The sequence below is a fragment of the Gracilinanus agilis genome, chromosome 4, assembly GCF_016433145.1.
Source record: "Gracilinanus agilis isolate LMUSP501 chromosome 4, AgileGrace, whole genome shotgun sequence".
Lineage (NCBI taxonomy): Eukaryota > Metazoa > Chordata > Mammalia > Didelphimorphia > Didelphidae > Gracilinanus > Gracilinanus agilis.
In genome coordinates this window covers 159,250,799-159,275,624 of record NC_058133.1, presented here as the reverse complement: position 1 = coordinate 159,275,624, position 24,826 = coordinate 159,250,799, and the positions used below count along the sequence as shown (strand labels likewise).

Here is a 24,826-nt window from a genome sequence, read left to right as displayed (position 1 = left end):
ATATATATATATATATGTATATATATACATATATTCAACTCTAAATTGTAGAACACGATCTATTATTCAGGCCACTTTTTTTCTGCTACCTCATAATCACAAATCATGATCTTCACAGAATGGGGAGAGAATATCTAGAGTTATATGACCAGTTCCTAGACCCTTTGATAAAAAGTTCAGTGGGGAAGAAGCTACTGGCTAAGATGATGCTTTTGCATTATTTATAGATTTAAATTCCATCCTCATCCTGGTCATCATCTTGATAGTGAATTGTGTTGGATAATATGGGTCTGTTGAAAACAAAAAGGGATAACGTAATATCTACCTTATTTCTAAACCACAGTAGTACCTAAACCAGGCCTGCAAAGATGAAAAACAAATCTATGCCATCAATTATAAAGGTGGATGAGCTGGGATTAGACCTGAGATTTCATTATTGTTGGGAATTTCCAGTGAGAAAACCTCCTCAACCAAGGCAGAGCCACACCTTCTTCACAATTTGTCCACTTGTCCAGGGTCAGATGTCTTGTACATATTAGAGGCAGGATTGAATTTACATCTTCCTGACAGTCTATCTACCATATAACTCCATCTCTTACTGAAGATCTACTTTATTTTTAAAGTCAGGTCACTAAAGATGGAAAGCAAACATGCCGTCAATGGCAAGATACTTTTCAATAACACGGCTGTAAGGTGAACAACAAACAAATGTGACCTATTATTTGCCCTAGTTTTATCAAAGTCTCTCACAAGCAATGCAACACCAAGAACCTCTGCTGACATAAATGTTTTAAATCTGCTTTAAGCAAGCCAAAAGGATCTTCCTTTATCTGACTCAACAAAAGCCATATTCCAATTGGTCCTTGGAAATTCTGCCAGTATAAAATGTAACATTCTTTCCTCTGGAAGCTGGAGAAAAGTTTACTTTATTCTAATTGCTGAATAAATAAATGGCAAAATGGAAACATATAATAACATCTCAGACAAGGTTTTTATTTTTTCTTCTTAAGTGCGCACACTTTGAGACATAGAATCTTGTTTTTAATTTTCATTCCTTCAACTCCTCATCTATAACTGCATTCCACAGCCCACAGAAATCCCTTCAGGGTCATTCAGATGAAGACAACTTCCTAGTTAACTTGCATGTATGGGGGCAGGGAGCACAGAACAATGCAGTATGATGGGAAAAGGTCCAGGCTTCAGATGGACAGACTAGGGCCAAGTCCTGCTTCTGAAACTTACTACTGATAATGACTCACATTTGAAGGAAGAGAAGAATGATAAGAGCAGAGATAAGGGGGGCATATAGACCAGATTTAGGAAACACTTTGTACAAATAGAGATAATTCAAATAGGAGGGAAGAAATTTTAATACGAATACACAAAAGACAACTTTGAAAAACTTAAGAATTCTTATCAATGTAATAATCAATCATGGCTCCACAATGAAAGAGAGGCAATAGCCCCTGGGTACAAAATCAGGCACACATTTTTGGACATGATCAATGAAAGAATCTGTTTGCCTTGATTATTCATTTTTGTTACAAGGGTTTTGTTTTTCTTTCCCAATTGATTGGAATAAGGAGGGAAAGGAGTGTGGAGATAGGGTCATTCCTTCTCCCCAAGGAGAACAGAAGGAATCACAGACAAGGGTGATGGCTCTGAAAGTTTGAAGCTGAATTTATTATATATCTAAAAGAAAAACATATTTTATCTATTCCTAATTTCAAGTATAATTCTCTCCTTCTGTTCTACGCATTGAATAGAATATATTTTTATAAATATGAGTTCATATACATGAAAATGCTCATATTATTTGGTACTATGTTAGATGCAGAATAAAAAATAAAATGAAGGGGATAAAAAGTCGTCCAGTTTGCCTGGAATGTATAGTACAGGAAGGGAAATAAGGTGAAAGTCATCTATATTTTATTGTAGAGGCAATAGGAGACTGTGGGTGGTTTTTTAGTAGAGAAGTGATGGGGCCTGACCTATGTCTTAGGGAGATCATTTTGACAGCTCTGTGGAGGATGGATTGAAAAGGGAGCATACTGGAAAAGGGGAGATAAATTAGAAGGCTACGGCAATAGTCTAAGTGACAGGCCTCAGATAGGGTAATAGCTTTGAAAGAGGAGAGGAGGAATTTAGGAGAAGTGAGGGAGACAGGGATAGAAGTATAGGTTATTCTCTGGAGGGAATTTCCAAGTGTGAGGTCCTAAAGGTATCAATATTGGGTATGGGTGAGATCTTACATATCACCACTGCTGCAAGGGGGCTGAGATGGAGCTGAAGGCTGAGGCGTTGAGGACATGGATGTATGTCCTGGGACGGTAATTCACAAGGTGAAAATAATATAAGACGTGACTAAGACAAATATGCTTTTGCGAAAAGATAATTTATATATTGACTATATATTATTACATATAATATAAAACATCATGACATATAATATATAACATGTCTAGAGTGGTTTCTATGCTACTAAAGAAATGAACCAAATTTTAATTTTAAATTAAAATTTTATGACCTCTTATCAAATGATAATACTTGTATAACCCAGTGGAATTGCTTGTCAGTTCAAAGAGGAGGGAGAGAAGAGGGGAGGGAGTGAACACAAATGATGCAACCATGGAAAAATATTTAGAAATAGAAAATGAATGCAATTGGGATTAAAAAAATAAAACTTTTTTATTTTTTAGAAGAAAAAATAAATAAATAAAGTGTTCCTCCTAAAGAAAAAAAAGAAATTGTGGCCTTTAAATTTCAGTGCCCTAGGAGAGAGCCTAAGTCATCCTGCTCTGGGATAAAGTTCAGATCACACTGTGCAAAGTACAACTCTGGACTCAGAAGCTATAAGCAAAATGGTTTAGCCTGAACATCCTCACAAAATAAAGAATAAAATTTAATCATTGTATCAGAAAAATTAAATAAATAAACTAGATGATTAGATCTAACTAAACCAGAAAAGCTAGATGGTTCAAGGGATAGAGCATTGGGTCTGGAGCAAGAAAGACAAGTTCAAATCTGGCCTCAGACACTTATTAGCTATGTGACATTGGGCAAATGACTCACATCTCTGTTTGCCTTAATCCAGTGGAGAAGGAAATGGCAAAACATTCCAGTGATTTTACCCCCAAAATCCCACTGATGGTATGGTCGATGGTGTCACGATGAGTCGGTTGTGTCTAAAAAACTGAGCAACAATATTCTTCAGGGGCAGAAAGTAAGAGAGAAAGAAGAGTTTAATAAGCTTTGAGCCACATAAAGAGTTTTCAAGCAAAAAGGAAATTCCTAAATTTAAAAGGTGAGTCTGAGTAATTCATGGCTTTTCTTGAATTCACAAAAAAAAAAGAAGAAATTTGACATCTGAACCCTAAGCAATGAAAATTATATGCGTTTTTTAAGACAATTCAGGTAAAACTACCACTGAAATATTTACTTTGCTGTTTCCCTTGAAAGCTAAAGTCTGTCTCCAAAACAGCATTATTTTGCTCGTAAGTAAACTGAATGAATTTAACTTAGATGAATGAATTCACTTGGTAATAATTAGAAAAGAAAATTTGGAACTAAGATTTCTGGGTTTCCTTCTTAAATACTTTAGGGAGATATAATCTTGTTAGTGTGGCTACTCTTCTCACTGATAGAAATCAGGGTCTCCAAGTATTGTGCTGATGTCCAAAGATCATTACCCTTCTGGACAGCCTGTTGAAGAGATTCTCCACTAATCCTCCAGATATGCAATCAATCCATCACCATTTCCAAACCTTAGAGCCTGGTAAGAACTCCCAGAGCCTGCAAGTCAACAGCATGGCAGAACCCAAGATTCTAATCTCAGCACAATGAGCCATTAGTGGAAAAATTAAGTGGAGAACTGGGCTCTAATCATCAAGTAATAACAGCATTTTTTTTTACTTTACAGAATAATTTTCCCATACCTAGTCTTTACCTCCTTTTCATTCTGTTCTTAGCAGCTTATTTGTTTATAAAGCACCCACTCTTCAAAGTCCTCCATGAAGGGGATTTAAGTAATAGTCATTTCATGAGTACTGAAACAATTACAGTGAGTGGGATGTATGTAGAAACAGGGAGGAAAAGGTAAAAAGAATTAGTTGCTACACAAAGGGAAAAAAAAAATTATCAAGGGCAAAGAACAGTGAAATCAGACTTTAATTAGACTAAGCACTAAAAGCAAGTAGTCTGCTGCCTCACAAAGGCTGGGAGCACTTTGACTTGTCACAAGCCTGGGCAGCCAATCCAAAGCAGCCTTTAGCAAATTCCTATGAAGGCGGAACAATAGTTGCAAGTAAAACCTTTTCTATTTCTCCCAAATCCTTAATTAGGAGCAAGAAAAAAAAAAGTGCAGATCCTCTAATAGCCCAGTGACAGATGAGGCAGTTAGACCCTGGCTGACCTCTCTGAGCCTCATTTTCTTCATTTGTAAAATGAGGAATTTGAAATAGATGAGTTGCAAGCTCCTTTCTAGTTCTAAATCTCTGATCATTAAGTAATAGAAGCAGGGGAATGAAGAGGGCAGAAGAGGGAAAAAGGAATGAGACATTTGGGGGCTTTTACAAAGAAATAAAGGGTAAAAGCCTTCACTGAGGGGTGACAAGAGCCTGGGATAAGGTCGCGGCCAGATGAGCAGAGAAAAGGAGAAAGTTGCATCATGGGTCAGGGAGGTCAAAGTCTCTGTGTACCCACACTGGACTATTGAGGCAACTGCCCTTTTTTCTCTTCAGTGGAGTTTTTGCTCAGTATGTATTTAGGATTTCATTCTTGAGAGATTTCCAACCTTCCTGGACTGTCTTTGCCGATAAAATGTGTGGTTCTGTTATTCTGCCTCTCAATTCCAGTGTGAGCAAACCATGATATGGTCGAGACACAATATAGCAGCATGGAATTATTTGGCCACTAAAAGAAGGGAAAAGGAGATGAGCATTTATAAAGAAAGCCCCTACAATGAGCCAGCTCTGTGCTGCCCTTGTCAAATATTCTCTCATTTGAGCCTGACAAGGATCCTGAGAAAGGGTGAATGTTCTAGTTCTCAAAAAAGGGAAGAGAAGGATGCCTGAAAATTACATAGGCTATTGAGTTTGATTTCAATTTTTGGAAAAAATTCTAGAAAGTGTTTAAAAGGGATGGTTGGTAACCAACTAGAAAAGAAAACAATGACCATAAAGAACCACCATAGCTTCATTAAAAACAGGCCATGCCAGACTATTTCCTTTTTTTAAAAATAATTAATATTCATCATCAAGTCATTATGTAGTACTTTAAAGTCAGCAAAGTACTTCATTTGCATTATCTCATTTGCCTTGTTAAATTGGAAGTTTGAGGAATAATGTAGATATTGTTTACCTAGATTTTTGCAAAGCTTTTAATAAATTTCTCTAGCTGTTCTTTTTTTTTTTTAATCCTTATCTTCCATCTTTAGAATCAATACTGTGTGTGTGGGTTCCAAGGCAGAAGAAAGGTAAGGGCTAGGCAGTGGAGTTAAGTGACTTGCCCAGGGTCACACAGCTGGGAAATATCTTAGTCCAGATTTGATTAGAGGACTTCCAAGCTCTAGACCTGGCTTTCAATCCACTAAATCGCTTAGCTACCCCAACCCAGCTGCTCTTGCAGAAAAGACTGATATGTGGGCTAAATGATAGTTCAAATTAGATGGATTTGGAGCTAGCTGCTTTTTTACTTTATCAATGACTTGGATGAAGAGAGAGATCACATAATCATTGTATTTGCTGATGATAAAAAAACTGGGAGGGTCAGCTAACACCCTGGATGACAAAGTTCCTGACAGATTCCCAAAGTTCCTGATAGATTGTTATATCCAGTTAAGTTTAAGATGAAATTTAAAGTCTGAACTCAAATGGGTTAAAAAAAAAAATCAGGACAAAAGAGGCCTGGTTAGACAGCAATTTGAAAAAAAAGATCTAAGAGACTCAATATAAAGTCAAGAGGATGATATGGCAGCTGTGAAAGCAATGCCATCTTTGGCTGCATTAAGAACAAAGTCATGATGCTGTTGTGTTGGCCCACATCTGAAATATTGTTTTTAGTCCAGGATGCTGCCTTGTAGGGAGGATTCTGATAAGCCTGAGCATAACCAGAGGAAGGCAACCAAGATGGTCAAGGGTTTTGAATTCCTGCCACATTAGGACTGGTGAAAGGATGTTTAACTTGGCAAAGCGAAGACATAAGGGGTGTATGATAGCTTGTTCCAGGATCTGAAGGGCTGCCATATGCAAGAAGGATTAATGTTTTCTTTCTGATGTTGGGAAGCACAACTAGTTTCAAAGAGGCGGATTTAGGCTTAATGCAAGAAAAACAAATTTCCTAATGATTTCTATCTTCCCTTAGCACAGACACTCAAGAAAAGGTTCGATATCCATTTGTCAGGTTACGTAGCAGGAGAAATTGTTCTTCAGGTCTGGGTTGGGCTGAGGTCCTTTTCAACTCTGAAATTTTGGGATAATGAAGAGAACCTAGAAGCCTGAGGTCAGCTAACTACTGCTTTAATCTAGCCACAAGATAATGAAACCCTGAATTAGGTTAAAAGAAAAGGGAAATGGAGACCAAGTATTGAATGCGGAACACTTTTAAGGAAGAAGCAGCAAGCCAGATAGGTCTCTTGTACAACTTGAGAGACAGAGTGCCCAGGAATAGAAGATACATATTACATTTTTTAATATAGCACAAAGCAATACAAGATACCCAATCAATGACTTCTTATGTGAGTGCAGATTAATTAGTCAACAAAATGTGTTTCAATTTTTTTGTATGTAATTAGGGGTAATTTGGCAACTACTTGTCAAGAACCATTAGTGGATTAAAAGATCCACAGGAAAGAGGTAATAGAAAATTCTCTAAAACTGTGACTCAAAAGAAAATGAAACCTCAAACTTGATACTGTACACATCTACCTTAGTGATTGGAGAAAGTGCAGGCTGAAAAATAAATGTTCAGAAGTGGATAATGAATATGAAATTTCTAAATCTATTTCACCTAACATTTGTTATTCCATGGAGAAAAAATTTGAAAAGAAATGGCTATTAAAGATATATTTTAAGCTTCCAGAGGAAGTTTCCTACTGCTTTGAGAGCTACTTCAAGAAGCTAGAAACTGTGGGATATTTCCTTCTTACAAGATACTCTTCAGTTTCTATAGCCTCAGATTTTACTTTTTCTCCTCATTATAGTATATATTGAAGAATCTTCCAAAGATTGATATAACAATATTGTCAAGGCTGGTGCTATTTTTAAAGTCAGTATTTTTATTTGGTTGGTTGAAGGGGGCCAGAGGAAAGGGCTCTTATTCTCTAAAGCTACAGCAAAAGGACATTTAATGTTTCCAGGAGATGTATTGTTGACTGGATCAATTATGCAGGTGGGCAGACAGATTCTTTCGTGAAAGGCAACGTATACCATCAACTGACACTTCAACTCCTCTAAAGAAAGCCAGAAATAATCTTTGAAACAATTTAAGAGTGAGGTAGACACGGGCAAAGACTAAAGGAGTTGAAATGTATTTTAGATTACTTTGACTCTTCTCTAAACCAGGCAAGATTTTTCCATTAGGAAAATTGCTTTACTATGTGATCTTGTTTTATTGAGATGTAAAGGGCTGTCCCTCTGTGAGTAATTGTGGCTGCTCTGTGTTTAGGTTTGGGCCGGGGAGACTGAGGGAGAAAAGGATGTAGTGCTCCCCAATATATCTTATCAAATTTAAATTGATTACTTTATTTAAATCTATTGAGTTATAAGATCTTATTACTTATAGTCAATCCTCAACATTTACATATTTAACTTTCATAACTTGAAGCATGCTTGTGGTTTTATTAGAAACTTCATTTTTACTTTTATTTTGGTATTTTTATTTTCGTTATATTTCATTTATTTATTTATGATTTTATTATATATTATTATAATATTAAAATATTATATTTACTTTTACTTGCACATTTGGGACAATGCATAGTAGGAAAAAATGAGAGGCAACATTTGTTTGCAAGTTGTGAGGTGGCTGATATCCTATTGGGTGCTTTATTGGTCTAGTTCCCCCTACCATTGTAAAGAGCTCCCCATGTATTCACTGCATATTTTCATTGTTTATCTTTAAAACTCAAGTTTTGTGTTGCGATTATGCCCACAAAGCAGAGTGCAAATTCTTTAGGCTCTAAGCTCCAAGCATGCAAAGTCAGTGATGTGGCTTGGTGAGAAAATAAAGGTGTTAAGATGAACTTTGTGCTGGAATGTCTGCAGCTGCTGTCAGCCTAATTGACCAGATGGCTAGAGACATAGAGGCTGCCAGTCTGATCTAGCCTCAAGGTTAACGCCAACTTGCTTCCGCTAGGCTCCCATACTCTGAGACCCTTCAGGATCTCAAACAACGCAATGTAGCTGATGGATTATTTCAAGCTGGTTCATCTTTCATGTTCTCCAATGTCATCCACCAGCCATGAAGGACAGAGTGTTGTTGTAGGTGATATTGAGGCTTTGCCAATCTAAGCGTCTTCCAACAGCAGTGACTGAAGTCCCAGCAAATTCCTCCTTAGTTTTCAGAGGGTAGACAAGTATATATAGTACGCTGCCATCTAACATAGGGGCAAGTAAGATTCAGGTTAAAAAAAGTTTTTGTTTTAAGAATTTTATTTGGTGTGTAGTATTTATAATGCTATAGACATAATGTGTTAAAAAAAAGTGAATACTTTCTGAAATTGATAGCTTTTTTGGAGATATTAATGCAAAAATCATCAGAATTCTAGGGAATTACTAGTGAGAAAAATGTTTTGCATGTTACCAATTTTATTTTGCATAATGTATTTTGTGGGTTATTTCATGACTACTATCTTAGGGAAAGTACATATTACCAGAAGTAGTGTTTTGTTAGATAAAGAATTATATGCATAGAAGAATGTTTTCAGTAAGCTCTAGTAAAAAATTAGTTTTTTAGTGGTTGGAGAAACTGAACCCCCAATTTTCCATAGGTTCAATGTATCACCATTCATTTTTTTTTACTTCTGTGTCTTTTTCTAGGAATATGTTCCTTTCTGAAATTGAGGATTGACTATATAATGTTTTGACAGCCTCATCTGTCCTGTTTTAATTTTCTCTTGGAATGAGGAAAATGATTTTCTTCTTTAATTGTTCCCCCATCTAGATTCAATCTGCCTACTAATCATGTAGTTGTCCCACTACAGGAAGAAATGCTATCCAGCTCTTCAGTTTAGAAACAAACACACACACGAAAATGAACCTCTGCCAGCCAAGTTACAGATCATATTGGTGCTTCTAGTCCCCAACAAAACCTGGTAGAATAAGACTAACTTCTTCTACCTCAAAGGCCATAACTCACATGCAGTGCATGCATGCACACACACACACACGCACACACACGCACACACACACACGCACACACTCCTCCAGTATTTCAACATAGGACAAACAATTAATTATACTTATAAGGCAACATATGCCTGTAACAACAACAACAAAAAACAACTCAAGTTGGATTGGAATTTATTTAAATAGCTCAGATGCTCAGATACTGGTCAAGCAACATCCACTAAACAGACGGGGTGGGGGGTTGAAATTATAGACAAAACAATAGCATTGCAGACTAATACGGGCCTCAGTGCTCTGTCCAACCTAAGACTGAGGGCAACCAGGTAGGTCGGGCAGAGGTGCTTGGAAAAGGTCAGAGCTGTCCAAAACACAACTGAAAAGAGAGGGGCTGCCTTGACAAAGGCACAGCTGAATGTGTCATCATCTCCTGTGAGGAGAGGAATATGTGGAATTGACAGACAATCCAAAACCCCTCATTTCTTCTGCACAAAACCTGCCAAAACACCGAATGAACTGAATATGAATTGCTCAGAGCTTTACCTTAGCCCTCTTTTTCTTGCCCACCTTCCGCTTTAGCCGTTAATAATACAATGCCCCCAAAAATTGGAGGAACTCGAGGGAAAGAGGGGTAAGAGGCCAGAGTTTGGATGATTAATGATCTAGAAAATCAGATGATAAATAACCAAGAGTTGGGTTTACATCACACACACACACACACACACACACACACACACACACACACACACACACACACACACACACTGCACGGATGGACTTTTTTGGTTGCCTTGAACGTTCTTATGTGTGGCATAAGAATCTGTTCCTAGTATGTGCCAGCAGGGTAATCCATCATGGCAGGGACATGCTTTTAAAAGAGCCAGGCCACTCTGAGTCCCTCACATTGGATTCATCTTCACAAACTTACCATCGCATTCGCGGCAGAAGGAGGAAAGTCCTATTAGGAGGTAAACTAACCGAAATGATCCCGCAGTAGGAGTAAAAAAGCCTGTCTTCCAGAATTTAATGAGCGATGCTGGAAGAGGACAAGAATAGACTTCATTCTTGCACACTGAGCTGTGTATGTGTATGTGGTAAGCCTAAAACAAGTATCTGACAGCAAAAACCTCATTTCTTTCCAATTTCTCAGTATTCAGTGGTTGTGTGGCTGGCTGGGAATGCGGCTTCCATTCCTCGTGAGTTTTGCTAGCAACAAACATAACAAATACCCAACTCTCCTAGCTTTCCAGGTACAACTAAATTATGTGCCAAACTCTCAAGTTCAATAGCTGAACCTAAAAAAAAAGGGGGGGAAGAAACTCCAGAGGAAAAGATGACTTAAGGAAAAGAGAGAGTCATGAGACCAAATCCTTTCTGAAATGCTTGTGTGATTCTAGGCAAGTTACTTATTTTCTGTGGCAGCTTCCCTATGGCCTTTATAGGTACATTGTAAAGGTCAATTCCCTAACAGGGGTCAGCATTGTTGGGGCTTTGGGTGAGAAGGGCTCTCTACATAAGAGATGGTGAACCATCTCTTGGCAATACCAGGTCCATGCGGATGCTCAACCAGTGAACAACTCTGCTGATGCACCGATGTTACCTACCACCATATTTAATGGAGTTGACTGCAGAGAGAACTCCAATCAGCTTGACTGAAGACTGTTCTGATAGTGGTGGACCATTAAAGCAGAAGAGAACCTTTTCTTATGCCTTGTAATGAGTGACTCTTTTTTTAAAAAAAACTTACAATAGGGGGCAGCTGGGTAGCTCAGTGGATTGAGAGCCAGGCCTAGAGACGAGAGGTCCTAGGTTCAAATCCGGCCTCAGACACTTCCCAGCTGTGTGACCCTGGGCAAGTCACTTGACCCCCATTGCCCACCCTTACCAGTCTTCCACCTAGGAGCCAATACACAGAAGTTAAGGGTTTAAAATTTTAAAAAAAAAAAAAAAAAAACTTACAATATATATAATAGAGCAAAGAGCAAAGAATATTTTAAAGTGGATCCAATGTTATTTTTTTTTGTTTTTTTTTAAGCGGTCTACCTACCCTTCCTCTTTTTAAAATTTATTTTTATTTTATTGATCAATTATGAAATTTTTTCCATGGCTACATGATTTATATTCTTTCCCTCCTCGCCTCCAATCTTAGTTTTTAAATTTATGGGATCCTGAATATGAAGCCAGGCCAAGGAGTGGGCAACAACCATAAAACAATGAGGCATAATGAGAGGCATTTTTAAAGATTTTTATAGGGGGCATCTAGGTAGCTCAGTAGATTGAGAGCCAGGCTGAGAGATGGGAGGTCCTAGGTTCAAATCAGACTTCCCAGCTGTGTGACCCTGGGCAAGTCACTTAACCCCCATTGCTTATTAGCCCTTACCACTCTTCTGTCTTGGAACTAATACACAGTGTTTATTCTAAGACAGGAGGTAAAGGTTTTAAAAAAAGATTTTTATAAATACAGGTATACATACATATATACGTAAGGGCATATCATTAATAAATAACATTTTATGCACATTTTAAATACTCCCAAATTTCATTTTCCACAAACATGTAGTTAAATTGAGTAGATTACCATGAAAGCTCATAGTGGACAATAATAAACAAGGGATTTGGATAAGTTGTCAAATTTTGCCTAGAACACAAAATGCTCATTGCTTCTTCATCCCTAAAATAACAAAAGGCCAGTTCCTCTGTACAATGTTTAATGGTACACTGGTATTCCCAAAGTGGTAAAAGTGAAGTGGAAGGCTTCTTGCCTACTCAGTAGGATCCCTATGAGAATTTATGGGAAATATGGATAAGAATTGCTTAAGAAAGGAAATCTAGGAAACATTGCATTCCACTTCAGAGATAACAGCCAACTCAAGACAACCAAAGGAAAGAAAAAAGCTCTCTGCAAATAAAAACTATGCTGATGATATGGATTCAGGGCTCTCAGGTGATTCTATAAGCCAGGCAGACCTAAAAGCAGACACTCATCTATAAGATATCTCCATTTAGCAAGACAAGACAAACGTCTGTGGTGACACAGCATTAGGTGTAGTCTCTGGGATTGTGTCCTATGAAGGAAGGATTCTGAAGAAGGCTTTTCTGACAATTAGTCACATCCTACAAAATTTCACGAAGTTGATAGGAGCAAAAGTCTTAAGCTAACAATTAGAGGTATAGGCAAAGTCCCTTTGGGATGGATATAGGGTAACCCCTCAGTCACAAACACTATTTGAGATGGCCCATCACTGAAGGTGAAATCTTAAAAAAAAAAAGACAGAAATTCATCGATGCCATTCATTTGTTTAGATTTAAATGCCTCCTATAGATGACGTCTTACTATATTAATGCTAGACAAGAGTCCCTAAACTTTGCACCATTGCTTATGAAGAAGAGAAGAGCAGCAGATACTCTGGCTTTCTCACTGCCTGGGAACCTCATAATCATGTGCCACTTCCACTGTACCCTACTCTCAGCCCTGGTGATAGGCAGGGTTTGGTAGGGGCAAGAAGAGGGGGCTCACAGCTCATTTACCAGACAGGTCCGAAAAACAATATAATGTGAAACAAAATAATATAATATAAAACCAAGAATCTGAAGGGTTTGTAGTTCTTTGGCTAATTAAACTACCATGTAGCACTGAAATGAACTAATGCAAATCATTTCAATTTCCCATTCACCTTATTGTTCCATTTACTCTTTGCTCTTCTCAGCCAATAGATAGAAAGTCAACAGATAGTTATAAAGGATTATGGATTTCCTCAGAGGAAGCTGGAAAATAAACTGAAACCACTGTGTATACTCTAATTCAACATTTACATTTTCACAAATCAGGAGGAAAAAAGTTTAATGTTTGTTCTTAAGCTTTCTGCTTTTTTCCCTAGACCTTTCAGTCTCCTAGAAATAAATCTGAAAGCCTGTAATATATACCTATAACCAAATCATTACTTAGAATTGGCTGAGGTTATATTGAAAACTTTTTCTTGGATCCAAGCATATTTATTCTTCATGGGTACAATGAGAAGTTTGGATTGTTTCAACCCCATCAAGCCTCTTAATCCTGATCAGCCATTCCTTTTAAAATAACTTACATCAATGTTGACATTCAATCTAAAGTAAACAACTCCAACCCAACACTTCAATGTCCTTTTTAAAAAAAATCAAAAAACTCCCAAAGCCTTAAAACAACAACAAAACCTTTGTCTTGGTCCTTGTCTCTCTCCCTTAGGCTGTCCTGCCCCCACATCCTCCCTGCACCCAAGACTTTGATCACCAAATCTTCACTCAGTTATTATGTACTTGCTCCATGAAAGACTCTGTCCCAAGCATGGAGAAAAGGAAAGGCAATAACAATACCTGCCCTCAAGGAGCTCCCATTTTAAAGGAGAAGACACATAAACAATTACATACAATGCAAACACACAGGATTGGGAGCAAAGGGAGTTTCATGGGCAAGGAATAGCAAATAAGGCAGGCCAATTCAACCTGACAGTGCATGGAGGTGAAAAGCACAAGATGATTAGAAAGGCATGGAGTGGACAAGCTATAAAGGAGTTTAAATGTCAAACAGAGGACTTTTACTTATGATCCAGGAGGTCACAAGGAGTCACTGGAGATTAATGAGTATCTGAATTTTAGGAAAATTACTTTGATGGATGAGTGGAAGATTGGATCCATTTGTAGCACTGAAATTAAGGCAAATTATTTCAATTTCCTTTTCACCTTATTTCTCCATTTACTCTTTGCTCATTTCAACCAACAGATAGAAAGTCAACAGATAGATAAAGACACATTCAAAACAGGGTTAAAATACATCGTTTTTTAAAGACAAAGCAAAAAAAAAATTACAAAACTATACAAAGGCAAATTTTCTGCTCTTGATTTAAGAGTTATCCTTGCAGTAGAAGTCTATTAATTAACATGGACAGAGAATTTTTTGTTGTTTGGTCTAAGATTTATCTCTTTGACAGGGGATAAGTTTAAGGCAACATTATTGTCTTGAGAGTAATATTTCAGTTTCAGACATTTAAAAAAAGTACACTATAGATCAATTCATTTAAAAAAGATGGAAAATGAAAAAACAAAACAAAACTCCACCATTGTTTTCATTTTTTGAGAAGAAACATTCTTTTTCCAGCTATTTTTCTAAAGGTTTAATAATATGGATGAAAAAAATTGATGAATATAGAAAAAAACAAGATAAGCTAGGTTTGTTCCCCCCCCCCCCAAGTTTCTTTCATTTCATTTACATAAATTAAATCTTAGGCTTCTCTCAGGAGAGAGGATGACAGTCTACCAACCCTCCTAGTTGCCCATGATTTCTTCTATATTTTTCTTTCTTATCAAAAGTGTTCCAACAAAAACACTCTGAATTTGAGTTTCCGGAAATCAGAGAGACAGAACAAAAAAATCCAGTCACTTAGGCCAGACATGTCCTATTCCCCAGAAAGGCACAATAATATGGAGCTTTTTTGTTCTTCTCTCCTCAGTGCTTCTTATACAGATTTCTATGGGTATGACCTGTTTCCAGAGTTTTAAGATACTTTGATCCAATTCACTTGAACAGATGCCAAGTTGGCTGAGTTCCTTTTATGTTCACTATACTCTAGTCAATTTGAACCATTTACCATGCTCTTTGGACTACACTGTCCTGACTTCTTCCCTTTTCTTACAATGTTCTTTCCCTTAAATTCTCATTCCTCAATTTTTGCTTACCAGAATTTGAACCAATCTTTTAAATGCCACTACTATCAAAACCTTCCTGCTTCTTTGCCCAGTTCAGTCTCCCCAACTCTTAAGGTACTTTGAACCTTTCTTTTCATACTTATCACTATCGACCTTATGTTATAGCCTTTTTCTACATGTCTTTTCTCTAGCAACGTCATGTATATAAGCATTCAATAAATGCTTATCAAATTGTTTGATCAATGATGCTCTGAAATTCTAAGATTTTATGAATTTATGACCCATAAAACATAAGCAATAGTGGGAATAAAACAATCATAGAATACGCCAATTGGGCAAATATTATTTCTGTCTCTGAATTAGTTGTAAAGAGGTTCTATAGTATTAAACAGAAACGATGAGCAGATCATTAATCACAATTTACATAGTTATACTGACCACAGGCTTTATGAATAGGACCTATGTTTTGAATAGTTTTTTTTCCATCAATGGGAAAGGATTTGTTGATCAATCTACAATTTCTCTCTTTCTCTTTTATGTCACCAGTCAGAGGTACAATTTATGGCCATGAAACACAGTGAAGCTAAATGGCCTCTATGAAAATTAAACATATAATCTTAGCAGCAATAATACTGTGTTCTAGTTAGGTTATTTCTGCATTCATAGACCAAATAGCTACAAAAAAGACCCTCCTCTTTGTAAATTGGTGTAACACATTGGAAAGAACACTGGATTTTGAGTCAAGGAACATTGGTTTAAATCTTAGTTCTACCAATTCTTCTTTGATTGATTTTTGGCAAGCCACTTAATTCCTCTGGGTCTCAGTTTCCTTACTTATAATAGGAGAGAGATGGACCAGGTAGCTTCTAAGATTACACCTTCCAGATCAAAAACTATGATTCCAAGATGGACCATTAAAATACATTCCAGGACCATCATGCTATAAACAGATCAACCCAAAACTTGGCATTGAATGAGTACTGCCTGACTCAAATGCTCATGGTGTGCTATATTTATATAAAAATATACAAGACCTGGGCAAATCTTAGAACCAAAGTAGTGGTACTAAGGGCTATTTTCAGAATCTCAGAAGATTATCATGTTAGGTAGGCACAGGGGATAAAATGCCAGGATTGGAATCAGGAAGACTCATCTTCCTGAGTTCAAATCTGGTCTCAAACATCACTAGCTACGTGACCCTAGGCTAGTCACTTAACTCTATTTGCTTCAGTTTCCTCATTTATAAATTTATAAAATGAGCTAGAAAAGGAAAAGGCAAACTACTCCAGTATCTTTGCCAAGAAAACCCTAAAAATGAAGTCATGAAGAGTCTGATACAACTGAACAACAACAAGATTACCAGAATGGTGACCATTAAGAATTAAAAAAAAAAACAAAAAAAAAAAAACAGAAGCACCCATCAATTTCCTTAGATAAGGAAGGAATACCAGCTTATGAGACAAAGAAGATCTTGAATACTGATCTAAACGTAACCAGATGCTCCAATTACAAGTTGGATCCTCCTCTTACAAGTTATGTGACATTGGAAAAATCACCTAACCTCTCTTAATCTCAGCTTCAATGTTTATAAATAGAGATATCAATATCTTCCCTGCCTACCTGAGGTAAAAGCACTTTGAAAATTTTTGCAAAGTGCCTAAAATATATTAATTATTATTATCATCAACAGTAGCCAAATAAACCAAGGGACCCCCCCACCAAAACACTTTTAGAGGTAGAACACATACATGAAATGGATCTTAATTCTTGCCCCCTGAACCCCCTCTCTCTAATGCATCAGTCAGCCTCCAACATTCACCAACCATAACTAAGCCCCATTCATCCAATCCTATACAAACACCAAAAAGAAACTAAAATAGATTGTTCTCTACCTGTTGAAAACAAAACACAATCTTTTGGAAGACACCAAAATGCAATCTCACGACCTATTCCTTTAAGTCCTGAGTGCATATATTCATAAAGAAAGCAACAGATGAGTAATGCAATCTCGGAAAAGCCTGTGGAATCAGAAATAGGGATTAGCAATGCTAGCAGAAGGATCAGAAAAACAGTATTGATTGTATTGAAAAAGATAATCGCTAAGACTGGTCTCTAGAAATAACAAAATTATTTTAATTCAGCCACAAAACTGCTAAATTAATGATCCTTCAATGCAGGTCAGAGCACGATTCTACTCTGCTTTAACAGCAATGACGACAACAACCAACCTTCTGCTTTAAACGAAAAAAGCCCTTCAGCAGCTTCCTACTGTTTTTAGGATAAAATACAATCTCTACAGTCTAGCAGTTAATGTCCTACTCAATCTGGCTCCACCTATATACTCAGATTAATTTCATATTATTTGACTTCATGAACTCTGCTTTCCATCCAAAGTGACTTATTTGGCTCTTCCCCAAATTCAATATTCTATCTCCTAGTTCGGTGTCTTTCTTTGAACAAGTTGCTTCCATTGTATGGAATGCACTCACCCCCATCTTCTTCTTGGAATCCTTAGCTTCCATATATCAAAATATTCAGAACAGCTTTTTTTTTTTTTTGGGGTAGAAACAAGAAATGGAGATGAAGTGAGTGCCTATTTTATAGGGAATGGTTGAATAAACTGCATTATGTAAATATGATGGAATACATTGTGTAGAAAGAAATGAGGAATATAAGGAATTCTAAAAATCATGGAAAATATCTGTATGAACTGATATAGGATGAAATAAACAAACAAAGGAAAATCATATGCCATGATTACAACAGAAATGAAAAGATTACCAAAAAGGTTCAAAATTTTAAGTAATTAAAACACAGTAATGATCCCAGAGAACTAATAACAAAACATAATTCTTTCCTCCTTTTGGTCAAGAGATGAGGGGGCTCCTAGGAAAAAAGGTCATAGGCATTGCTAAATGCACTCATTCTATCGGGTGTTCTTTGGTTAACTATTTTTTCTCTTAAAAAGGAGAACTCAGTTTCGGGAGAAGAGAGGAGTAAGGAGAAATCATTCTGGAAATCATTGTGATGAAAATGCAAATGGCATCAATAAAACATTTAATTAATTATTTAAAAAGTTAAGCCCTGATTAAGGCTCCATTTGATGTCACTTCCCACAGGAAACTATTCCTATTACCCCAAGTTGTTATTTTCTCTTTTTTCTAAAATTATCTATATTGACTTAGCTGAGGACATACTGTATTCCCTGTATTACTTCCCTCTTGCCACCTTTCCAAACATGTACATAAAATGTACATATGTCCCTTGAAGGTAAAGACTGTTTCCTTTTGGTCAAGGTATCTACAACAATGAATACAGGGTCTTGTATAGATGGTAAGGTGTTTGTGTTGAATTAAACTGCATCACGTAAGTTTGAAAGAAAGCCAAAGTTAGGTGGATCTTGGCTTTTTGTTGTTGAACATTCTTGTTTCCTAACAGCCTAAATATCATGGAACCATAAGACAAAAGAGGGCCTTAATGGGACACTTATTCTATTCCTCTATTTTTAGGTAAGTCCAGGTCTCTATTATGTGGAAGACATTCTAAAATGTTGCTAAATAGCACGTTCTAGTGTCTCATGAGATTTGGTGTTAGGAAGTTCTTCCTAATGTCTAGCCCAAATCTGGTTCCTTTTAAAATCTATTTTCTTTTAAGCTATCCTTGGTGGAAATAAAATGGCAGCACAACAGCCCTTTTTATACATTAAAGTCTCCAAATAAGCTGTTCTCATCTCCAAGCTTAACCCCAGTTCCTTGAATCTTTCTCCACAAACCTTATTTCTCTGCTTTTAAATCAAAGAATAAAAGTGAGGGTTCAACCCAAAAGAGTATTCGATTTCTAGAACATTACAATCACAGCTCCAATCCCTTTCTCTTTCTTATCTTCCTTGGAGTAACTCTTAACACCTCTTGTTTTACCACAAGTAGAGATCTGAATCTCCCTGGACAATCACTTAAACCTACAAAGTCATGATTGGGCCAGCAGTAAGGGCAGGGTACGGCACAGAAGCGATTTTTCTAAAGGTAGGTCAAAGACTTTAATAGAACCAGCTGAGGAAGACTTACTCTAGGGATTTGTAGAATTAAATTCAAAAAGGTAAGTTGGCCTTTCACTAAGAGAAAAACTTGCCTTTCAAATCATTTGTCTCAAATTCACTGTCTGCAGCTTATTAATTGGGTTTAATTAAGATCACATCATTTTGCTTTATGGTGGAAAGAAAGCCTACCTAATCAAATAAACATGGGCGACAGCCAAGTTTCTCCCTCAACACTTGCAAATGAGCATGCCACAATATCTGGAAGGAAAATTTAAAACCTTTTAAAATTCACTCTGATGTGGTGGTGACTGTAATACTCAAACTCTGTTGAAGGGAAATAGCGAAGTATTTCAAAAACACTGAGGATAAAAAGGAATTAAAAAACAACCAACCTAGGGCACTCAGGAATTTGAATAACAGTCTAGAAACTTAAAAGCAAAGAATCCCCAACTCTCTTCTCTCAATAAGTTATTTAACTAGCAAGGTGGTGCTGTGGATAGAGCATTGGGTCTGGAGTCAAGAAGACAAGAATTCAATGCTGATCTCAGATGTCTACAAGCCATGAGACTCTGGGCAAGCCACTTCATTGCCATCTGCCTCAGTTTCCTCAACGGTAAAATGGAGATGATATCAGCACTTTACCTTGCAGGGTTGTTGTGAGGAACAAATGAGATAGTATTTGTAAACCACTTAGCACAGTGCCTGGCATAGAGCAAATACTATGTAAATGTTTATTATTATTGTTATTATTTTTAGTGAGTGCAGCTGAATTGAATTGGCCCATTTTCTGCACTTTGTGGCTGAATGCTTTAAGAAAACATGGTAAAAAAAAAAAAAAAAGAGGGAACTTTAGCTCTCAGACACCAAAGGGGAATATTCATTTTTAGGAATCCTGTTGGGATTTAAACCCAGATTTCATTTTCAGTCAATTATTGTTATAAAATCATTGGTATTTTTAGAACCTGAGCCACCTGGTACTTCAGCTACTACTTACTATCCTGCCTGCAAGTTGGGCACATTTAAGGATGAATTAACTCTATTGTGACATAAAGGTTCAGGGCTACCTTAGCAACCATGGGAATTGATTAAATCAAGAGGTGAGTCTGTCTCAAAAATAATAATTCAAGATTCTGAATATTAAACTGAGATGATCAAAAGTTTGAATAAAAGAGTCATATCAAATGCTTAATATCTATCTGTACAGATCATTCATGTGTATATGAACTGAGGCCACTTAGCTTGAAACAAATAAACCATAGACCTATAAACTGAGATACACGTGAGTCTGGAGTCAGGAGGATTCAATTTCCTGAGTTCAAATCTGGCCTCAGACACTAGTTGTGTGACTCTGAGTGAGTCACTTAATCTTATTTGCTTTAGTTCTCATCTATAAATAAAATGAGCTGGAGAAGGAAATGACAAGCCACTCCAGTATCTTTGCCAAGAAAACCCCAAAGAGTCGGACACGATTGAAATGATTGAACAACAATGAATGAAGAGCAGCTACTGCTCAGCAAATTCCAGTCATGAGAGTTACCTGGGACACCAAGTGATTAAGTGAGTCCTCTATGGTCATACAGACAGGATGTGCCACAGGTAAGATTTAAAAGCAGTTCTTCTCTCTAAGGCTGGTTTTCTATTTGCTATACCACACGCCCATTATATTGTATTGTATTGTATTGTATTGTATTGTATTGTATTGTATTGTATATTAGTAGCATTTAAGTGGCATACTGGATAGAGAGTTATATCTGGAATCAGGTAGATCTAATTTCAAATCTAACCTCAGATACTTCCTGGCTTGCCTTGGGCAAATCACTTAAAATCTATTTCAGTTTCCTTATCTATAAAATGGGTATTAGCACCTACTTCCCATGGTTTTTCTGAGAATAAACAAGATAATATTTCTAAAGGGCTTTGGAAACATTAAAACACTATGTAAATGCTAGCTATTATTACTATTGTGTGCATTTTAATAACGGGATCATAGATATATAGAAAATATCTATGATATCTAGCTTAAAGTCCCTTCATTTTATAAATTAGGAAAAAAAAGACCCAGAGAGATTGGTCAGTTGACTTGTCCACAATCACAAAGGTAGGTAAGTGACAGAATCAGAATTCAACTTCAGGTCCTCTGATTCCAAATGTAAGGTTATCTCTACTATCACTCTATGAAGTGTAAATGGGTAGAAGGAAAAATAAAGGAACCCCCAAAGAAGGCATCTTAGATTTAAGTGGAATCAATATTGCATCAGTAAATAGTAGTGGAGAAATGTCCGTAGGGCACTAAGACACTAACATAACTTCCTTCAACTTTTCCCTTCGCCTCCACTTTCCTAGTTACTGAGTAATCCTACAAAGGATAGAGGTTTCTGACCCTCTAGGTGTTGGGGTCTTCCCAGACACGTGTAATAACAGAGCTATTAAGAAAGAAAGTAGGCAAGTCAACTAACCAATCACTGCAGTTCTTCTTTCCCTCATCTATAAATGAGGGGGCTGAATTACAGATATTTTTCCATATACCTATAATCCTCCATTAAAATGCATGTAGTTAGCATTTATATAGTGTTTTAATGTTTGGAAAGCACTTTGCAAATATTATTTTTTTATCCTAATAATAAGAGGATACAAAGGGAATGGCAATGATAATTTCCTCAATAAAGACTGATTATAAAATGAAAACAATTCAGGTGTATGATAACTGGTGACATGACTATAGTTTGATCTTACCTGCCATTATTGGAACTACAGGGAATATTCCCCAAATCAAAATGTCTCATGAAACCAGGAGCTAGTTCGGTCAACTTGGAACCAAATATTTCTTAATTCTTCAAGAAGGCTACAGAAGTAGTCTGTGTGGTAGAAAGAACCATCCAGCTCTTTAAAAAGCAACAGCCTTCATCCCTCAGTCTTAGGTCAGAATTATTCACTGAGGATATCCCTTTCATACTACATATCAGCCAGAGTCTAAAAGAATAGGATGGAGGGAGTGGCTAAAAATAATGAAGATTTCAAATTCTTAACCAGTTTAACAATGGGTGAAATGTACTTCAATATGTCCAAGGACCCACGTCTAGCTTCATACTTGTGGAAGTCTCAAAACATGCACCCTTAAACCAAATGTCTTTATTAGAATCAATGAGGAAACAAGAAATAATCATTTGGAGTATCATAAACAGTACACTTCTCAGATGCTTAATAATCTGACAGCATTCTTACAATGATAATGGTAGTCACTAACATTTATAGAGATGCAGTTTGCAAAGCCCTTTGCACGTATCATTTCATTTGACTGTTATAGTCACTCTGGGAATGAAGTACTGGAATGTATCATCCCCATTTTATAGATCAGGTAGCTAAGACTGAGCAAAGTTAAGTGATTTGCCCATAATCACACAACCAGAAAGTATCAATGGCAGGATATGAACCTGTTTGCCTCTTACCTAATTCCAATACCCTTGTTTTTAATGTCACAGTGCCTCTCTACTTTAAGAAATAAGAATTCACTTTCTTTCTAAAATGAGGTTGCTAACATGAATCATGTAACCATGGAAAATGTTTCTAAAAAATAAAATTCATTCAAATAAATAAATAAATAAATGAAATGAGGTTGCTGGCAAAGGGGTGCTTTGATTTGTTTGATATTATGTTTAAAAATTTGTGAAAGGGGACAGAACAGGAACACAGACTCATCTGATCTCTATCAAATTACCCTCCAAAAAACTATGATATAATGCCTCAGAATGAATTCTGGAATAGCATAACCCTCCAAAAGATGGCGTGAAATAATTTTTCAGTCCAAAGTAATTTAGGAGACCAGCATGAGGGATCTAATGCAGTTGAATGGAGTGGGGAGTATAACCATTGGCTGCCCCACCATGGAAAATGATTCTTAAAACTCCAAAGAATTTTGTCATTTTCAAAAAATTAAGTTTATTTATTTAAGTTAGAGTATTTTTCCATGGTTACATGATTCACCTTCCCTCCTCTCCTCCCACTCTCCTCCAATAGCCAATGAGAAATTCCACTGGGTTTTATATGTGTCATTGATCAAGGCCTATTTTCATAATATTAATATTTGCACTAGGGTGATCATTTAAAGTCTACATTCCCAATCATATACCCATTGACTCATGTGATCAAGCAGTTGTTTTTCTTCTGTGTTTCTACTCCCACAGTTCTTTCTCTGGATGTGGATAGCATTCTTTCTCACAAGTCCCTCAGAATTGTCCTGGATCATCGCATTGCTGCTAGTAGAGAAGTTCATTACATTCGATTGTACCCCAGTGTATCAGTCTCTCTGTACAATGTTCTCCTGGTTCTGCTCCTTTCACTCTGCATCGATAACTGGAGGTTGTTCCAATTCGCATGGAATTCCTCCAAGAACTTTGTCATTTTTAAGGTAGGTAGAAATCAAAAACAGAGGGCAAGGATATAAGTTGAATAAGATGGGATGATATATAAACAAATAAAATTAAGGAATGATAAAGAGGAATGCATTGGGAGGAGGACAAAGGGAACAATAGAATGGGGTCAATTATCTCTCACAAAAGAGGCATATAAGAGTTTTTAGCAGTGGAGGGGAAGGTGGGGGAAATGGGGAGGGGAATATGTGAATCTTACTCTCAGCAGAGAGTAATGAGAGAAGGACAATCAATTGGATATAGAAAGCTCTTACCCTCCAGGAAAGGAGGAGGGGAAGGAGCTAATAGAAGGGAGGGACAGAAAAGAGGACAAATAAGGGGAGGGGGAGGTCAGAAACTAAATCAGGATAACTACAAAGGAGAGCAATGCACAATAATCATAATGGTGCAAAATTTATTTACAAGTATCTCTAATAAAGGCCTTATTTCTCAAATACACAGAGAAATGAGTTGAACCATATAAGAATAGAAGTCATAGCCCAAATCATAAATGGTTAAAGAATATGAACAGGCAGTTCTCAAAGTAATTAAAACTCTTGATATCATGCAAAAACTGCTCTAAACCATAATTAATTGGAGAAATGTAAATTAAAACAATTCTGAGGTACTACCCCCAACATCTATCAGATTTGCTACAGAAAAGGAAAATGCTAAAACTTAGAGGGAATATGGGAAAGTTGAGATTTGAATGCTCTATTGGGGGAGTTGTATCTGGAGTTGTATCATCTGGAGAACAATTTGGATCTACACCTAAAGGGTTATAAAAAGTATATACCATTACTAGGTTTGTATCCCAAAGGGTGGGGAGGGGAAGGACCTATCTGCACGAAAATATTTAAAGTGCCTCTTTTTGGAGGGGCAAAGAATTCGAAGGTATGGGGATACCCATAATTTGGGTAATGACCGAGTAAGTTTATAGTATATAGTTGTAATGGAATACTATTGTGCTGCAAGAAATGACAAGCAGGAGGAGCTCAGAAAAACCTGGAAAGACTTATATGAACTGAAGCAGATTGAAATAAGCAGAACCAGGAAAACACTGTACACAGTGACAGGAACACTGTACAATGAACTGTGAATAACAGCTATCCTCAGCAATACAATGACGCAAAACTATACCAAAAGACTCATGATAAAAAATGCCAGATGCTTCTAGAGAAAATGGACTAGTCAGAATCCAGACCAAAGCAACCCTTTTTCACTTTCTTAAATTTTATTTTATCTGAGTTTTCTTACAAGAAAGGATTAATATGGGAAAAGGTTTTACATGATCGTGCATATAAAATCTATATGAGATGGCTTACCATTTCAAAAGATGTGGGAGATGTGGTAGAGAACTCGAG

At 36.8% G+C, this 24,826-nt stretch overlaps 1 protein-coding gene across 1 annotated transcript in view; it reads right to left on the bottom strand.

The window, feature by feature from the left end:
- GALNT2 (polypeptide N-acetylgalactosaminyltransferase 2) overlaps window positions 1-24,826 on the bottom strand; it is a 266,740-nt gene that overhangs the window by 80,162 nt on the left and 161,752 nt on the right. The gene's annotated exons all lie outside the window — the stretch shown is intronic.